This window comes from Pinus tabuliformis, chromosome 5_2 (assembly GCF_031772625.1).
Source record: "Pinus tabuliformis cultivar Carrire ecotype Pingquan chromosome 5_2, CPIR1, whole genome shotgun sequence".
NCBI classification, from domain to species: domain Eukaryota; kingdom Viridiplantae; phylum Streptophyta; class Pinopsida; order Pinales; family Pinaceae; genus Pinus; species Pinus tabuliformis.
Window position 1 is genome coordinate 325,043,444 of NC_142306.1, and position 21,313 is coordinate 325,064,756.

Genomic DNA, 21,313 nt, shown 5'->3' on the forward strand with positions numbered 1-21,313 from the left:
CTAGGGTCTTAATTGTTTCAACTTTATTTTGTTGGCAAACCAAACATTCTGCCACAAACTTTTGAATATCTGATTTAAGGCCATCCCCAAAAAATTCCTTCTTAACCCTGTGGTAAGTTTTTAAAAATCCTGAGTGCCCTCCTAAGGGATAAGTGTGTAATTCCATAAGAATCTTTTGTTTTAGTTGGGAATTCTTACAAAGGTATAAGCGATCTTTTTACCATAAAGAGTCATTTTGCTAGCTAAATGTATCAGACATACTCGAATCTTGTTGTAACTTTCGAATAAGTGCCCACACTTGTTCGTCATTCTTCCATTCCTCCCTTGCTTCGTTTATCCAATCTGGTTGGATAATAGAAATGGCGCACAACAATGCTTCCACGTCCTCATCCTTTCTTGAGAGTGCATCTACCACCACATTTTCCCTTGATTGGACGACTTTCAAAAGCATTGGGTCTTTCATCTTGCATTAAAACAACACCAATTCCATTTCCTGAAGCATCACATTCCACAATAAAAGTTTTTTTGAAGTCTAGTGTAGCTAAGACCGGTACTTGGCACATTGCCTCTTTAAGATGTCCGAAGGCATTTGTTGCTTCTGGAGTCCATGAAAATGCATCTTTCTTCAATAATGTTGTTAGAGGTGCTGCTATTCTCCCATAATTCTTAACAAACTTGCGATAATACCCTGTCAACTCGAGAAATCCTCGCAGATGCTTTATGGATGTGGGGATTTTCCATTCCTTAATGGCTTGAATTTTGCTAGGGTCTACCTTAACTCCTTCATGAGATACAATATGACCTAGATATTCCACCTCTTTTATTCCAAAGAAACATTTGGATCTTTTTGCATATAATTGTTTCTCCTCCAATAGTTGTAGCACCCTGCCAACATGTTCAACATGATCCTTCCAAGACTTGCTGTAGATTAGTATATCATCAAAAAATACTAACACAAATTTTCTAAGGAATGGTTTGAAAATGGAATTCATCAAACCTTGAAATGTTGAAGGTGCATTGGTAAGGCCAAAAGGCATGACCAAAAATTCATAATGACCCTCATGAGTTCTAAATGTTGTTTTCGGAATGTCTTCAGTCTTCATTCTGATTTGATGATATCCTCAATGAAGATCCAACTTGGTAAAGTAAATTGACCCACGCAATTCATCCAGTAATTCATCAATGACAGGAATCAGAAACTTATCTTTAATAGTGAGCTTGTTGAGCTCCCTATAATTTGGACACATGTGCCATGATCCATCCTTCTTGTGCACTAATACTACTGGAGCAGAGAAATAACTTTGACTCGGTTGAATTATACCAGCCTCTAGCATTTCTACAAGCATATGTTCAATTTCACTCTTTTGGGCATAGGGATATCTGTACAGCCTGATGTTTGGAGGAACACTTCCTGGAATCAGATGAATAGCATGATCATGATCACGAATAGGTGGGAGACCTTTGGGAGTCTCAAATACCCTGGAATGATTGTTCAAGACTTTTTGGAGATCTAGATAAATATATGATTTCAATTTGGAAACATCTAGCGAACATAATTGTGCAATTACACCCCTTTGTTCCTTTCTTAGAAGCTTTGTCATATCGTTAGAGCTTATTATATTTCATGGTTTCCCTGCAATACCCCTTAATTCAAATTCCTTTCCTTCCACAAAAAATTTCATGAAAAGTTCTTGAAAATTAAAAGCTATTGTACCCAAGGATTGTAGCCATTGGACTCCTAGTACAACATCAGCACCTCCCATTGGAATGGAAAGCATTGGGCTAGTCAATACATATTCTCCCATCGATAGCTTGATATTATGGCACTTTATAGAGCAATTTATTGTTCCTCCATTTACAACCATCACTTGACACTCTGGTGTTGGATATAAGAAGCAATTCAATTCTTTTGCTACCTTACAATCAATAAAATTGTGGGTACTTCCTGAATCAATCAACACTATTACCTTTTTCTTCTTGATTTGTCCTTCTATCTTGATGGTTTGAGGAGTGGTAATTCCAGCCAATGCATTCCAAGATATGGTCATATTCATTTCTTCTTTATCTAGGGTTTGTTCCTGGAGTGTATCCTCTTCTTTTGACCTTTCTTTCTCCTTTTCTTCTTCCTCTTTGCAATCTATGTATAATAATTTCTTCTCAGCACACTTATGACCTTTAGTGTATTTTCTATCACAACAGTAACAAAGCCCTTTTGCTCTTTTCTCTTCCAATTGTTGCGGTGTCAACCTTATAGGTTGTGGAAGACTAGGGGCAACAACACTTCCATCTTTATAGTTGTGAGTGGTATGCTTCCTGGTTGCCATAATTTTGCTTTCTATTTTTCTTGCTAACCTGAATGCCTTCTCTAATGAATCAAGTTCCCAAAGGTGAACATTTTGTTGGATATTATCCTTTAAAGACCCTATGAACACATCAATCCTATGCTCCTCTAGAATATTTTTTACTCTTATGTTCAATTTTTGGAACTCCTCAATGTGCTCCATTATTGAACCCTTTTGTTTGAGACTTATCAATTGGCTAAAAAAAGTGTTAATTTTTGTATCCTCAAAATGTGCTGTCAATTCTTTCATAAAAATTGCCCAAGTGATAATTTGTTTACGAGAGAAAAGCCATTGATACCATACAAACTGATTTGGTTCAAAATATAAAGTTGTAATGCGTACCTTTTGTGTGTTTTCCACATTATTGAGATCGAAAATTACTCCATCTGTAATATCCATGTTGCGGGATCCTTGCCATTAATCTTCCTTATATCAATTTTTGGAATATGGTGGGTCTTCAATCCCACATTGGAGTCTATGAAATCATGATTAAAATTTCTTCTGTTCGCATCATGAGTTTCCTTTACAATGTTTTCACCATTAGTAAGTATTTCTTGTAGAAAATTTGTCAAATTTGTCTTCAAATCTGCCATGTCTGTCTTCAAATCTGTCTTCAAATCTGCCATGTCTCTCTTCAAATATGTCTTCAAATCTATCTTCAAATCGTCCCTCTTAGCTTCCATGCCATTTATCATAGATTCCACACCATTTATCTTAGCTTTTGTTAGCTTTTGTGAGCATGACATTTGTTGCACTTGTTCTTGTAATTTTGAAATATCATGTAGCATTTCTTCCTCTTCTTCATGAGTCATGCTAGGGCTTTCAGGTTGCTTACTAGGTGTTTGAATTTTCTTTCCTCGAGGAATCCGTTACCGATAATAATGCTCTACTATGCCCTTTGAATTCCTTCAAAATAAATTTTCAAACCAATCTTAAGCAAAAATTTAAAAGAATCTACACACCTTTTTTCACTTTGTAGGAGCTCGATATTGCCTCTGCTGTATCTCTGTACTTTCAGATCATCCAGTTTTGAAATTGCGATCTGTAGTAGCCCGCTATGTCCTCTTTCCAATGCCACCAATCTGATCCAAATTGGAATCTCCAAGGAAGAGTTATGCAAAATCTCCCACAGTGACCTGATTATAGACTAGTTCAGTAGAGCGAACTTGTACGATGTGCCATGAGTCACTATTTCGACATTTGGCTCTGAAAAATATGTACAGGAAACTACAGTCCGCCCTCTTTCTTTACCTTCTTATGAAATTTCAATCAGATGCTCAAAGAGAAAGTTATGACGATTCTCCCCAGGTCACCTATTTAGAATGAAATTCAGGAGTCTGCAAGAAGACCAACTTCCTCAGATCATATCTCCGCAAATAAAGCATGAACATCCCTGACATTTGGATCCGAGATTCAGCGTGATTTCTTCTCAAATGGGTTTTTTTTTAGCTTCTGAAACGTTGCAGAAAAAAAAGTTATAGCGAAAATTCCACGATGACCTACTTGGAGCAGTGAAACCCTAAAATCCAAAGCTCTGATACCAAATGTTATGAAACTAGCTCAACAAAAGATAGAAAAGATAGATCAATGCCTTAGAATTTAGCCTCTTCGAGGGGGCAACCTCATTTACATTACATAAATAAACAATTCTTCAATGATTCAAATGAAAAAACCTCCTTTCTATATATAGGAGTCTAAGGAGTCACAATATAACCCAGCCGACCTAACAATAATAATATAAAGCCATAAAAATAACAATAGAGGGATTATATGGGGCACAGTAATAACAATATGGGGATAATATGGGCACAAAAATATTAATAAGGGATGCAGCTACAATATTAATGGGGTAATCACTAGTATTATAGGGACCCAACATTTGCCTTGACTCAAAGTTGCATATACATATTTAAAGTCCATATCTTAAGCATATTGTTAAATGTAGCTTTCATGTAGTACAGAATTATGCTTAAGCATGGTAGATGCATTTATAATGGGTCTAGATAACATGTCTGCAACTTTGTTATGTATGCCCTTTTTATATCTAATGACTAAATGAAACTGTCATAGAAAACCCATCCATTTGTAATGTCTTGACTGCTGCAACTTAGTTTGGGAGTGAAAATATTGTAGTGGTTGATGATCAATATGTATTACTATCTCTTTTCCCATTAAGTAATGTTTCCACTTTTTCACACTCTGAACTAATGCATACAATTCTTTATCATATGTATAATAGTTAACTACTGCAAGATTAAAAGTCTCAGAATGATAACATATGGGTTTACTGTGCTGTGTCAACACTGCTCCCATGGTGTAGTCACTGGCATCAATTTGGATCTCAAATGGTCTTTGCAGATTTGGCATGCTAGTACAGGTGTTGTACTAATCTTTTCTTTCAAGGTGTCAAAGGCTTTCTGATGTTTGCCTCCTCACTGAAACACCTTATTCAATCCTGTTAAAGCATGAAAGGGAGCTTCAATTGAGGAAAAGTTAGAAATGAACTTCCTCCAATATTGTGTTGCTCCTAAGAAGCTTCTTACTTCTGTAGCAAACTTGAGTTTAGGCCAATTTACAATGACTGCCACTTTAGAGGGATCTATTTTCAATTCACCTCCCCCTACTATATGACCCAAGTAGTTTAGAGATGTTTTGCTAAATTCACATTTTGAGAGTTTAACATAAAGTTTTTCTCTTTTCAAAACATCTAATGTCTACTTAAAATGCTTTAAATGTTCTTCCCACGTTCTACTAAAGATCAGAATGTCATCCAGATACACAATAACAAAATCATCAAGAAAAGGTCTGATTACATCATTCATTAATATCATGAAAGTAGTAGGAGCATTGGTCAAGCCAAAAGGCATAACCAGCCATTCATACAATCCCTGCTTTGTTTTGAAAGCAGTATTCCATGCATCTTGCTCTGCAACCCTGAGATGATGGTATCCACTATGAAAATCCAGCTTGGTGAAATAAACGGCTTCCTTTAACTGATGTAAAAGATCATCAATGCGAGGAAGGGGATAACGATTTTTTATTGTTATATTATTCAGTGCTCGGTAGTCAATGCACAATCTCCACAAGCCATATTTATTTCTCACCATAATGATTGGTGATCCACATGGTGATGTGTTAGCCCTGATGAACCCTTTCTCAAGAAACTCCTACACCTGCTTCTTGATTTCAGCATTCTCTAAAGCAGAGAACCTGTACATCCCAATGTTAGGCAATGGAACATCTTACTGCAAAATAATATCATGTACTATTCCCTTTTTGGGTAGCAGACCTTTAGGTTCTTTTAAATAAGACATCATACTCTGAAACAACCTTTTCTATATCAGCTTGTTGTTTAGCATTACAGCCCTCAAATACATTGGCTTTATCAGGTTTCTTTTCCTTTACAACCTTCAGTGAGAATTGTTTACATGAATTTATCATTCTTTTCATCTGCCCTAAGTTTATGAGAGTATAATTCTTCTTGAGCTTGTGAGCTCTTGCAAATTATTCAATTCCATCTTTAACAAGTAGATACTTGTTCTCAGTTCTATAGAAGATAGCCTTTCTATCATACAAGTAAGGGCTTCCTAAAACAATTCCACATATATCCAAAGGAATTATGTCTAACTCAACCTCATCTACAAATGCTGACCCAAACGAAAACTTGAGTTTGCACTGTCTAGTCACTTGTAGTTGTGCTTTATCATTCAACCATCCTAATGCATATGGTTTCTTGTGAGGTGTAGTTGCTAATCCCAATTTCTTTACAATTGCTTCAAAAATCAAATTTACTTGTGAGCCACTATCAAATAAAGTATCAATCTTTTTATTTTTGGAAACAACTCGAATATGGAAAAGCTCATGTCTTTTTCTCTCATTTTCTTCATCAATAGCAGATTGAGAAAAATTACTAGTAGATGCTTCAGAATTCTTACCTTTTATACCTGTGGCTACAATAGTTGTTTCATCTCCTGAGTCTGATCCCAAATCCTTCTGAATAGATGCAGCAGTCTTCTCCTTCTTTCCCTCGAAATTCTTAGGTCTCAGCTCTAGATGCAGAATCCAACAATGCTCATCCTCATGCCCATCCTTTTTACAGTGAGTGTATGAAGCTTTGCTTTTCTGTGTAGTATTAGCCTTGATTCCTTTCCACTTCTGCTTTCTTTTGTCCCTGCTCTTGCTTACAGTGGGTTGGGATGGTCCCCCAACTTCTGGATTTCCATTCTTTCCTCTAGCTTCTAGATGAGTAGCTTGTACAGATACCTCATCTATAATAGTGGGATTAAACATGAGGATGGTATGCCTCATGTAGCTGTGTAGACCACCAATGTACTTCAAAAGAGTCTCTGGTGAGTCTAACGAGATACCCAACATCAATGCTCTCTTTCTAAATTCTTGAATATACTCTTGCACACATTGCCCTTTAAACTATCGAAGAGTTTGCCAACTCATCATGGCTTGTTGCATGTAGGCCAGTGGATAGAACTGCTTTTTAATTGCAGAAACAAATTCACTCCATACAGAAATGGTCTTACCATGTCTTTTCATATCAGCTTGGGTTCTGCCTTCCCACCAAACCAAGGTAGTGCCTCCTAGGCGTAGGCTCACCAACTAAATCTTACTCTTGTCTGAGTCTATGTTTTGTACTCTACAATACACATCAATTTGTCTAATCCAATTTTCCAACTTTTCAGCATTTAGCTCTCCATCATATATAGGCAAACCAAATTTAACATCTATCTTGATCAAATATGCTTTCTTATTATGCATAGGGCTATTAGGACGTGTGAGAAAGCTTTCCTCTTTCCCTTTTCCTTTGGAGTGGTCATGGAAATGAGACTCATCTTTTTCTTTATCTTGTTTAGAACCTGAGGAGTCTTCAACCTTATTCTTTCTAAAGTCCCTATACATTTCTTCTACCATAGACTTTATAGCTAGGAAACTTTCTATGAATTGAGGGTCTGGGCCCACAGAACCTTCCTCTGACATTGTCTTCCGAGGATAGACTCACCCAATTTTAGGATTAGTTTCCACCAACTCTCCTTCTCTTAATTTGATCTTTTATCTAGTGAGCATTCAACAGCTAAACCAACACGAGCTTGTATAACCTTATAGCCTAGAGCTCTGATACCACTTGATCTGATAATCACCTTATGAGTGACATCAGTTAAATATTCATTGATTAAAGGTATTAAATACTCATGTGCTAGTGTGTGTTCTATGTTATTTAAGCAACGGATTGATCAGATTGCAGATACATAGACACTTAAATGGAAGGACAACAGAGAAATACAGTGAGCAAATACAAGGACACAAGGAATTAATAAGGAGTTCACCCTATTCTCCAAGGCTACATCTCTGGTCCAGCTCTCAATGGTGGAATTATTTTATTGTGTCTTAAGCAGAGAGTTACAATACAGGAGCTCAATATGAGTCACCTGAAACAGATTTTCTTGGCAGGGTGGTTCTTGGATTCCCCGAGCCACTGGAGTGCATAGACTCTTCTGCCTACCAGCTCTTTTGACCTCTCTAGTCTGATAGATCCTCTTAGGGATGGCTTGAATCTCTCAAGCTCTCTGGTGCTCGACGCTGCCTCTGGTCAACTCGGCCCTCTGTCTTCTTTCTGCTTTTGCCTCACTGTCTTTCTCTCTGTGGTCCATCCTCCTCTCGGGATTCTAGTCTCTCTGTCTCTCGTCCTCCTCTCGAGATTCTCTCTCTGTCTATATTCTGTCTCTTTTCATGGATTTAAGGCCATTCAATCCCAAGACTGTTCAGTTCCTCTTCCACCTGCGTCAAATCGCCTTTTGCAGCTGCGCTTCGAGTTCTTTGGCTCAGCATCATCATCAGGTCGCAAGGAGTGGCCACATGTCCTCCTCTAACTCGCGCCAGCCTACTTCGTTGGTTCAGTTCTTCAGTTACATTCATGGAATGAGTCTCCCTCCACCGTGGCAGTCAAACGGACCTCAAATATTTACAAACCGCAGCTTATTCCCTTGTCGATTTCGCTTCCCCCATCGAGCGTGATCTCAGCCGTTAGATCTGGGGGCTCCAGATCTAATGCCATACACATGTTTCACGCGGTTGACTTGCTCGACCATTAGTGCACGATCAACGATGGTTTTCTGTCTCCTCCACCTGCTACGCGTCGATCGTTGAGTGGAATCGCTCCACTTTCATCCAAAACCACTTACCATTTGAGGGCACCCTGATCAATACTACCGGTTTCGGAGTGGGTCCTACCTTTAGATATTAGCCCTTTTCACCTTTTTCCCCACAGTTCTCCAGCTCCCCATGTGACCGAGTGCTCGGGACTTCCCCATTTCAAGCCCTTTTGCCCAGCGCTTAGTGTGATTAGCGCTAATTGTGCATAAAAATCCACCTTTGTTTCCCAATCTAAGCCTTCCAGGGGCTAATTCGGCCTCCCGCACAGTCTCCATGGGCCTCGGTCAGTGCGCTTTGACCGAGGTCCTCGTTGTTCCACGCTGGTTGCCATTGCCACTAGTTCAGGGTGTTTTTTATTGCTATTTTGGAATTTTTTGATGTTTGTCCCGACCTGATACAATCATGGTTCCTTTGACAGTTCTTTATGGATCCAATTCGGATCAATCTATAAATGTTTTACTCTTATTTTTTTGTAAGGGAGTGATACTATAACAACTTATTCACTTGCATGAGGACAAGGAAGATGATCAACATCATTGTATTAAAAATTATATAAATGGAGTGATTGCCCTATGCAGCGAAAGTGTGAATATTATTAGGGGAAATTATTTTGTATCCTTCTGCAGATTTACTTCAGGAGGGTCAACTCCTCTCTTCAGCGATGGACTCTTCCTATTCTAATGGAATAAAAGACTTTGAAACATCAATGCAATCCTTCGATGCTAGGTTTTATCTGTATTTCATGGTGTTCAGTTGTTAATTTCATTTTGATTTAAGTTTCTTGTAAAATGTGCAAACTGGTTAGTTAGGCACGCGAAACCCATTGCTAGACCCCTATACTACTAGTGTAACCCCTTATTGTTATTAGTACAAACCCCTTATTATATTGTTGTACCCATGTAGTCCCCATATTTTTACTATTGTGCCCCATAGAAGCCCACTTTTGTTATTATTGTGCCCTTACATTATTATTGTTATGTCGGCTCTGATTATATTATGACCCCTTAGACTCCTATATATAGAAAGGAGGTCTTGTCATTTGTATCATCGAAGAATTGTTCATTTGTGCAATGTAAAGGAGGTTGCCCCCTCGAAGAGGCTGATTTCTAAGGCGATGATCTTTCTTTTCTATCTTTTTGTGAGTTGGTTCCATAAGATTTGGTATCAGAGCTGTGGATTCTAGGGTTTTGTTGCTCCAAATAGGTCATCGTGGAATTTTTGCTATAAAAAAATTTCTGTGATGTTTCAGAAGCAAAAAAGAAAAAACCCATTTCAGACGAAATTGTGCTAAACCTTAGGTCCAAATTATAGAGCTTTTTGCTCAAGATTTCCGGATATATGATCTGAGTGAGTTGGTCTTTTTGCAGACTCTTGAATTACTTTCCAAACAGGTGACCTGGGGAAAATAGTCATAACTTTTTTTTTGAGAATCAGATTGAAATTTTGTAAGAAGTTACAGAGAGAGGATAGACTATAGTTTCTTGTGTACATGTTTGGATCTAAAGGTTGAAACGGTGTTACATGTCACATCGTACAAGTTCACTCCACTTAACTAGTCTATAATCAGGTCACCATGGGAGATTTGACATAACTCTTCCTTGGAGAATCCAATTTGGATCAGACTGGTGGCATTGAAAAGAGGATGCAAAGGGCTACTGCGGGTCACGATTTCAAAACTAGAATATCTTAAATTACAGAGTTACAGTCATTTCAAGATCCAGCTCCTAAAATCAAGAAAAAACGAGATGAGGAAATTTGATGGCAAGGATCTGGTAAATTGGATACTACAGACGAAGAAATATTGTGATCTACATGAGGTGCAACTATTACAAAAGGTACATATTGCATCTTCATATTTAGAACTAGATCAGTTTTTATGGTATAAAGGGCTTTGTTCTCGTAAACCACTTGTTACGTGGTCAATTTTCATGGAGGAAATGATAGCACATTATGAGGATACAAAGAGAAACTCCTTCTTTAGCCAATTGATAAATCTCAAACAAAAGGGTTCAATGGAAGAGAAAATTGAGGACTTTCAAAAATTAAATAGAAGAGTAATAGAGAAGCAAAGAATTCATGTCTTCATAGGGACTTTAAAGGATAACGTTCAACATGAGGTTTGTTTCTGGGAACTTGATTCATTGGAGGAGGCATTCTTGTTGGCAAGAAAAATTGAAAGCGAAATTATGGAAACAAGGAATTCCACCACTCATGACTATAATTATGGAAGTGTTTCTTCTCCTAGCCTTCCACAACCTACAAGGCTTACACCACAAAAATTGGAAGAAAAAAGAGAAAAATGGTTTTGTTACAATTGTGATAGAGAATGCACTAATGGTCATAAATGTGCTAAGAAGAAATTATTTTACATAGAGTATGAAGAGGAGTAAGAAAAGGATCAAGAAACATCAAAAGAAGAGGATATACACTAGGTCCCAACCCCAGAGAAAGAAGAAATGAATCTAACCATATCTTGTAAAGTATTGGCAAGAATTACCACTCAAACTCTAAAGATAGAAGGACATATCAAGAAGAAAAAGCTTCAAGAAGTGAAAGATCACATTGAGAAAGAAGAAATGAATCCAACCATATCTTGTAATGCATTGGCTGGAATTACCACTCCTCAAACTATCAAGATAGTAGGACATATCAAGAAGAAAAATGTTCAAGAAGTGAAATATCACATCGAGCATCAAGACATGAATCCAACCATATCTTGTAAACCATTGGAAGAAATTACCACTCCTCAAACTCTAAAGATAGAAGGACATATCAAGAAGAAAAAGGTTCAAGCAGTGAAAGATCACATCGAGAATCAACAACAAGTTCTCCAACTTTTAAAGGATAATGCCAATTTGGTGCAAAATCCAATGAAACAATAGGTAGATCGACATTGTAGTGAAAAATGTTTTGATGTAGGTGATTGGGTATTTTTACTGCTACATCTCAAACAAGCTACTTATCAGAAGGAAATGTTGGCAATACTACATGCACTTAAAAAGTGGCGACCTTAACTTATGGGAAGACACTTCATGGTAAAAATGGATCATGATAGTCTTAAATACTTTTTAGAACAACTATTATCTTTAGAAGAACAGAAAAAATGGGTCACAATTATGTTGGGTTATGACTTTGACATCATCTCTAGAAAAGGGAAGCAAAATTTTGTTGTAGATGCACTCTCAAGAAAGGATCAGGATGTGGAAGCATTTTTTTGTGCTATTTCTATTATCCAACCAGATTGGGTAAATGCAGAAAGGGATGAATGGAAGAAGGACGAAGAAGTATGGCCACTCACTCAAAAGTTGCAGAAGATCCCAATTCAAACAGTATTGCCAGAACTTAAATAGGAAGGAAAAATCATATTGGAACCTAGAGCAGTCACAGAAACAAGAACTCGACAGCTACGAAATCAATCAATTTCAGAGTATCTCATCAAGTGGAAGAACTTACCTACTGAAGATTCCACATGGGAGGACAAGAATTTTATACAGAAGCATCAAGAACTACTCAAGCGTTGAGGACAACACTTTCTGAAGGAGAGGGACATGTTAGGCCCCTATACTACTAGTGTAACCCCTTATTATTTTTAGTACAACCCCCTTATTATATCGTTGTACCCATGTAGTCCCCATATTGTTACTATTGTGCCCCATAGAAGACCACTATTGTTTTTATTGTGCCCTTACATTATTATTGTTATGTCGGCTCTGATTATATTATGACCCCTTAGACTCCTTTATATAGAAAGGAGGTCTTGTCATTTGTATCATAGAAGAATTGTTCATTTGTGTAATGTAAAGGAGGTTGCCCCCTCGAAGAGGCTTATTTCTAAGGCGTTGATCTTTCTTTTCTATCTTTTTGTGAGTTGGTTCCATAACACCGGTTTTTAACTAATTGTGTGATTTGAATGAAGAGTTTAATTACAATTCGATATGTTAGCTAACTGTGGTTCCTCCTTCTCTAGATTTAACAATCGTGTGTTGTACACAACCCTCTTGCTTATGTTCATATAGATAGATCTGGAAACTTGTGGTTATAAGCGTATGATAAACATCATATGTCTTTGACTATGTCAATGTGTGAAGAAAACCATATTACATTGATCCTTATGTTTTGATCCCTTATCACAACATTATGGTATAAAGTATGTTTTGAGATCATGTTTTCATCAACGATTTGTGATGGCTTGGGTGAAGAAGTGACACAAAGTTATAATTGAGCGAGATTTCACAAACTTTATAGCCTCTATCGCAAGCATAATAAAAACAAATATGTAGATATGATTGAGATATTTTTGTTTCATTTGCAACTTGGATAATCCAACGATATCACTATTTATTATTGACACGTGTGTTCATATTTGAAGATCTTTATCTATTATTGATAACTTGTTCAATTGAAATGAGTGCAATTTCGAGTCATAAGTGGCATTAAACTCTAGATGTATATATTTTCATTCAATTCATTCTCATATAGGAAATATTTTTCATATTTTCTTATTTGTTTTTCAATCCACCTAGTTGACGTATTCATGAGGCTCATAATTTTCCTTATAACTTTTACAGATATCGAGTGAAGGAAAGGACCATTGAAGAAGGGGGCTTTTCATTTTTCTTTAAAAACCATACAATTGTAATTTCAAAGTGAAAGTTGCTTCGAGTATAGTGATTGGAATTTATTAATGGTACAAAGTACCATATTTCTAGAATCCCTTTTTTGCATGAACATTGAAATTCCAATATTTATGTTTGATCATATTAGGCCGCCTATTGAAATGTGTACTAAATATAAATGGATTTATTTTATTTATGCAGACAGTGACTACTCATTGAGATGATGCATCTAGTTGTGTTGATTGTGCTACAGGTATATTTTTATTTTTTTCAATTATATTCAAAGTTCAGTGGAGGTAGAATTGAAGTGCAATATTGATAGCTAGGATCCATTGTTTTCTTAGATATTTTTCTTGGCTTGAGAAGCAGAAGAGTTGTTTAGAGTTACTCTATCTAGACAGATATCAATGCTTGGGTTTACCCTTTTAGTTTTCATAATTAGGGTTTTTCTCGTGCCAAAGTTTTTTTGCCTTCTAATTGCCAATAGTTAGGGTCTATTTTCAGTTGCTAATGATGAATTTTTTCTTTTAGTTGTTGATGAGAACTGCAGGATTAGTGTTTCTAGTTTCTCAATATTGTCTTTTATTGTGGGATTGGAATGGATAATTATTGTTGTTTAAAGGAAACATTAGGGCCTCATTTTGTAGGTTGTTGAAGTCCTTCTTTGGCATCTCCAGTGTTGCACCTCTAAGTTTATGAACTCTCGGATTCACAATTAAAAGTTAGGTTATTCATTACGCTCAACATTTTGGCATCCTTTCCGGGGAGGCACTTGAGGGATTTGTCCTTGGTGATCTTTTATGCTAATGTTACATCTTTTCCTTCTTTTGCAAAAGAATATTTAGTTAGGTGATTCTCCTGCTTGCTAAATCATAGTGGACAATATTGTCAAAAAGCTCACAACCATGGTTTGTTTCCTTTCCTATAAATGATCTTTTAGTTAGTGTGATTCTCTTGCTTGTTGAAGGATAATAGACGTTATTTCTAGGGATCTCACAAAACTTCTTTTTCTCCTTTCTTGCAAATGAGTTTTTAGTTAGTGTGATTCTTTGGATTTTTTGCATGCTATAAGAACTCCCCCTATATTCTAATCCATGTGTTAACAAGTTCTCCCATCTAGCACAAAATAATGATCAAATGCTTGACAAGAGATGCACTGGAGGAGCTTTCTCAGATCATGTCGTCTCTTCTTCCTAGGAGGAACATATCTTTGAAGAATTCAAGAACATATCCATATTTTTAGATGTGATAAAGGAACGAAGTACGCATGAGCCATCCCTGAAAGAAGGTAAAAAAGATTTATTTGAATATCTTTGTCAATGTAATGATGAAATTAAAGAATCATGGATCAAAGCTGATGAGGAGGAAGAGCCATTGGAAATAGAGAATGAAGAGTTGTATACATGTCTATCACAAGATCCAACTTGCACTCAAGAAAACAATCAAAAGTACTAGGAAGACTAGCATGATATGATAAAGGAGGGGATGCCACTAGTTACTATTGAGTCAGAAGACCACAAATATGTGAATTCCATTGAATCTCGGTTTCAAATAATCATCAGCACACCTCATTCCCTCATCATTCAAAAATGATTGGTACATACCAATTAAAGCAACTAGTTTCTCATACTCTGGTTTGTGTTAAAGATTACTTTTTGAACCTGAGTGTGAGTATATTTACAATTCTGTTATGCACATGGCTACAATGGATGTACTCCTATACTTGAAGAAGATATTCCTCTCTTTAAATCAATGTAGGGTAGTATACGAACAATAAATAAAAATGCTATTTGAAATAAAAATGTTACAACAACACTCTTGAAACTGCAATTCCTAAGGTGTAACTATTGAAATTTCTATCATTATGCACTCTTTTGGTAAGACTAGTTAGAAAAAATTCACTCTTAATGCATCATATTTTATAAAGTGACTTTGGCCATTGGCCAAGATTATTCATTGGGTCAGTTAGGGGATTTTTATTGCTATTCATAAGCTTAAAAACCTACTTTTGGCCTATTCATTCTAACAGACTATCATCCAAGAAAACGTTTCAAGTTTCTCTTCGAAGGTATTGATGAAAATCCTCTTATGGTGGACCACTCCTATAAAACCCTAATGAGCTCTCATGAGAACCAAAACATGATTGAATCGAGGAATCATTTGGTAATTATCTAAGATGCCTTCTTTAAAATGAGTCTTTAGGGTAGAAGGTCCAACCAGTAAACATTAGACATTAAAAAAAATTCATGCCATCTTGTTCCCTTAAGGAGCTAATTTTCCTCCCCACCTATTAAGTAACCTGTCTGACGTTAATTAAAATTAGAGTATTTTAACATAAATGGATTAATTGAGGGATATGAGTTCTCATTACGAGATGATCTACCATGATCATGGATCCTAACAAGAATAACATTACCACTATTGGTCACCAAGCCAGGGTAATTGATTTAAATTGAAAAGTTGGAAGATAAGAGGCCAAATCACGAGTTGACTTGATCATTCTTGTTAGCTCCCTAGAATGGCACTGTCATTAGCTGGTTACCAAGCTAGGAAAATGAACTTCACTTAATTCCTAAATCAATGTAAATTATTTTAAATAACTCTGAAACTATATCTAATAGATTGGACACAAGCATTTCATTAGGTTAAAGGCATCCATGCCAAGGCTATAGACACCTGTTGGCAACAGGGCCATGCCTATGGTATTAAAGTTAATTTTACACTATGATTTACTTGTTTGTTTTTGTATTTCCCTGAACTCATTATCATATCTATTTGAGAATGGTTTTAATATCCTTTCAATAATGTTCTTTAGAGTTGTATCTCTAAGAATATGAAGGTTTTTATGGATGTGGGACCCTTAGTGTAGGTGATTTACTTTTCCCGAACAAGAGAGGCTTTAGATATATGCTTGGATAATGGTAATATGGTCACCGTGGGAAGGTATTATTCTGTCATATTTTATTAACACCATGGATTTAAAATCATGTCACTTCTATTTATAATGAAAGTGAAGACCCATTGATTTGGACTTCTCTTAAGATGCTTTGTGGAAATTTTGATGGTTGGCTATTTAATGATGGCACTATCCTTGCAGTTTAGCATTTTAATGGTAGCCCCAGTATTAGACATTCTCGAAACTAGTCTTAATAAATAAAGAGTCTAGTATAAAAATTAACCAACATGTATTTCCCATTTTGAACAACCATATCTATGCAGAAGAATATCTGATTACATAGAGTTGCAGGAACATTATCACAAGTGCAAAGATCATCTATAAATATTTTAATATTTTTTTTGCAAGGAAGAGACAATACAACAATTGATTCGCTTGCATGAGGACATGCAAGATGATCGGTGGGGATTTAAAGCCTTTGTTTTGTCTAACTTTTTTACCATTTTTACCCTAAAACCCCTCATTCTTTTGTTTGGTTACTATTGTTGTTTTGTGCATTTTGGGTATTATAATGTAAATATTTAATATTTGGCATGCTTCCCTTGTTTTAATAATATTTAACATTAAAATTATCAATAACAATATTTTGTGTGTTTGTGGGTCCAAAAACATGGTCAATTACCTTCTTATGCATATGCCAACGGGCCTTGATCCTACACTCATCTACCTATACTATGCATCGTGTTCCTACACCTGTTTTGGTATTCCTGCACATTTGAGGATTTCTACACCAGTTCATCATAATTTGCATACTTCCCACACTAGTTAAAGGTCATTCTTTATTATATTTTACCATGAGGGCTAAGGGCCAACTAACAAGTTAAAGGATGGTATTGTTGTTCGAATTGAACCCAAGTTCTCATGGGAGCATGGGAAGCCATGGTCAAGTATCTAGTCAACCATTTTCTATACACAACAATTCTATCAATAGCTTGTTTCCATTTTAAAAATATCTTCGTGGATGATGCATTGGGAGTTTCATGATTTGGAAGTTAGCATACACTCGTGAAAGAGGGAACTCTTTTCTAAAATTTCTTTTTACTTGATCTCTAGGAAATTATTTACATTATAAAAATGGAATGATGGCCCTGTGCAAGGGAAGTGTGAATATTATTAGGGTTAATTATTTTGTATCCTTCTTTTGGTTTAGCTCAGGAGGGTCAGGCCCTCCTTGGGAAATGGAATCTTCCTCTTTTGATGTAATAAAAACCTGAGCAACATCAATGAAAGCCTTCGATTCCAAGTTTTATCTCCATTTCGTGGTGTTCAGTGGTTAATTTTATTTTGATTTAAGTTTCTAGTAAAAGGTGCAAACTAGTTGGTTGGGCACGCTGAACTAGTTTGTCAGCTCCTTTGCTCCTTTTAAATAATCATGTGATTTGTATGAAGAGTTTAATTCCAATTCGATGTGTTAGCTGTGTGGTTCCTCATTTTCTATATTTAACAATCCAATTTGATACACAACCCTCTTGCTTATATTCATATAGCTATATTTGGAAACTTATGGTTATAAGTGTATGAGAAACATTGTATGTCTTTGATTGTGTCAATGTGTGAAGAACATCATATTAGATTGATTCTTATTCTTTGATCCCTTCTGTTGACATTTTACTATAAACTGTGTTTTGAGATCCTACTTTCATCAACGATTTGTGATGGCTTGGGTGAAGAAGTGACACAAAGTTATAATTGAATGAGATTTCCCAAAATTTATACCTCTACCAGAAGCATAAGAACAACAAATGGAGATATGCTTGAGATATTTCTGTTTTATTTATAACTTGGATGATTTAATGAGAAATCTATTTATTGTTGACAAGTCTGTTGAGATTTGGAGATCTTTATCTAGTATGGCTTAATTTGTTGGAGTGAAACCAATGCGATTTCGAGTGATAAGTGGCATTAAACTCTAGATGTATCTATTGTGATTAATTTCATACTGATATAAGACAGATTTTTCATAATTTCTTATTTGTTTTTCGATCCACCTAGTTGATGTATTCATGAGGCTCATAATCAAGGTCCTTATAAATTTTACAAATGTTGAGTGCAGGAAAGGACCATTGAAGAAGAGGCCTTTTCATTTTTTATTTAAAACTGATACAACTATAATCTCATAGTGGAAGTTGCTTCCAGGATATTGATTTTTGTTTCTATGAGATACAGACTACCCTATTTCTATCATCCTTTTTTTGTACGAACATTGAAATTCTAGTATTTATGTTTGATCGAATTAGTCCATCTATTGAAATGTGTATTAAGTCTAAATGGATTTGTTTAATTTCTGCACACAATGATTACTCGTTTATATGATTCATCAACTTGTGGTAATCATACTACAGGCATGTTTTTAACTGCTTCAATTATATTCAGAGTTGAGTGGAGATAGAACCGAAGTGCAAGATTGTTAGCTAGTGTCCATTGTTTGCTTGCATATTATTCTTGGCTTGAGAGAACAATATTGGTTTAGATTTTCTCTGCATAGATAGATCTCAATGATTATGTTTACCTTTTTGTTTTTTATAATTAGGGTTTTTTTCCCACCATAGTTTTTTTTCCTTCCAATTGCCAATAGTTAGGGTTTATTTTTAGTTGCTAATGACGAAGGTTTTCTTTTAGTTGTTGATGAGAATTATATGAATAGTGTTTATTGTTTCTAAAGATTGTATTTGATTGCAGGATTAGAATGGATAATGATTTTTTTATAGGATAAATTATGGTTTTGTTTTGCAGGTTTCTAAAGTCCTTCTCTGTAATTTCTAGTGTCGCACCTCGAAGTTTAAAAACTCTCGTATTGAAAATTAGATGTCAGGTTTTCTATTATGACTCACACATATAGTGTTATCGTTAATGAAAAGAAGTGGTATTGATGTCAAAGGGAATGTCAGAGACAATAGTAATTACATTCATGGGTCAAAGGTGTTGGCATTATGGTACATGTGTTGTCCTTGATGACAACTCACTAATAACATAATTCACATATCAGTTCAGTGGTGACATAATGAATACAACAGAATACCAAAATACATGACATTTTAGAGGAATTAGTTCAAAATAATGATAAATTTGAAAGCTCAAGAACTATACGCGGGTTATGTTAAGCCAAGTAATGTATGCACGCGAGTTTAGTGAAGACAAGCAGCCTATGCTTCTTGTACCATGGTATTCCAAATACCAGGGCGCCTTACCATGGTATTGGCCCATAGTAATGAGCACGACAACAAATATTGATCTTCTAAAAGATTATCACCAGCACTAATGCTGCGACCGTGGTATTGGATGAGGGCTAAAATATATAAGAAAGTCAAGATCAAAGGGCTAAGTGTGCAAGAGAAAGAGTTTTTTTTATGAATACTTCAATCTGAAGTATATTTTCATTGTAAGAGCCATAATTATCATGTTGATCTGAAATACTTATTCACTGATAAATGCGATGATCGCTCAGGATCATGAGACTTGAAATGGTTATTCATTGTATGATATGTTCAAGGATTGACTGGATCTAAGTATTGATGCATGTTTTTATCTTTGATTATTATGATATGGGACTTTATGAAGTTCTCAAGAGCTGCACAAATTCAGGTCAAAATTTACAGATCTATACGCTGGTTGGTCTCAAGAAAAGTGCGTATACATGCAGGTTCACTTCTACAAAGTCATGTATACAAAGTAAGGAGTTTCTATTCATAAATGATTGATCAACCTAATCAGCGTTGTTGCTTCTCTATTGTCTGACAATGATGGCCTCATGCTAATCTGGGTTGAGTGATAATGTCTAAAGTAGATGTGATTGAATGATGAAGTTGAATATGGGTATTAATTGATTGATGAATGTTAATATTGTTGACACCTAATCTTCATGATTGGGGAATTTGTACCATAAATAAATCAGGAATGTGAACAGTCATCGGAAGATGAATTGAACAATCACTCCTAATGTATAAAACAATAACATACCTATGAAATAAACACACCAATCAGTTTTTCTGCCCTTGGAGAGTTACTGCCTGGCCTGACATGGTATCAGAGCCAGCCCTTTTTTTAGCTGTTGTAACTCCCTATTCTGCTCCTCTCCTCCTCTACTTTCCATTCAAAAATGTTGTCTGTTCATAAATATGGTAGCCTGCTCCACACTGTCACCTGAACACTGGTGCCTCACATTTCGTGCGCCCTCTTCTCTGACCATTTTTTTTCATATTCACTGTAAGCTGCGCTGCTCATCCTCTGAAATACATTCTGGACGTTGTCAGAGGCGTTAGAGGATTTCACAATCCTAGGCGTTGGAGTCTATCTACATGCCAAAGGAATGTATGAACGTTGCTCTTGATTTGAATACTGCTACTGAGTTGAATGGTAACCCTATATTGAATATGCTGCTCCTAATTTGAATGTTGCTCCTCCTGATTTGAATGATGCTCCTCCTAATTTGAATGTTGCTCCTGAGTTGAATGGTAACCCTATATTGAATATGCTGCTCCTGATTTGAATGCACTCTGGAATGCTGCTCCGTTCTGAAGAACACTGATACATAAGTTGAATGTGTTTTGGCTATACGCTGTCATGCTGTGTTAAACGCTGCTTTATATAAATTCCAGAAATGTTGTGTTAAAACGCTGCTTTATATAAATTCCAAGATTAAATTTGTAATCACGTGAAAGGTAAACTAAGCACTAATCCGTGGACATTGAAGAATCGATGCAATCATCTATTAACTGATCACATTTCTGAGCATTTCATAGATTCGAAATTTATGGTGAGAGCTGGTTATTTATTCATCTTCATCGTACAAGCTGAATATAAGTCGTATGATCCTTTTTTTTGTGGTTGTCATTATATTTGAAATTACCATCTCACGTGGTAATTGAGTTTTTAAAAGGAGACGTATGCCATATGCATATATAATAGTGGATTTATATGGATTTATATAAAACTTATATGAAGTTTATATGAGATTCATATGGTGGATTCATATGAGATATATAAGATTTATAAGGTGGAGATTTTTTAAGATTTATAAGGCAAAGTTTTATGAGATTTATATGATGAACTTATATAAAACTTATATGAGGTTTATGTGAGGTGAATTTATACAATGATGGATTTATATGAGTCACATTGTGGATTTGAAATCCTTTGAGAATGCTTTTTTGAGTACACTGGCAGAAGTATTCTTTTCTATCAGCAAAAGTTTTTTTTACAGAATGCATTCAATCATCTCTATGGTAGGAATAGTTCTC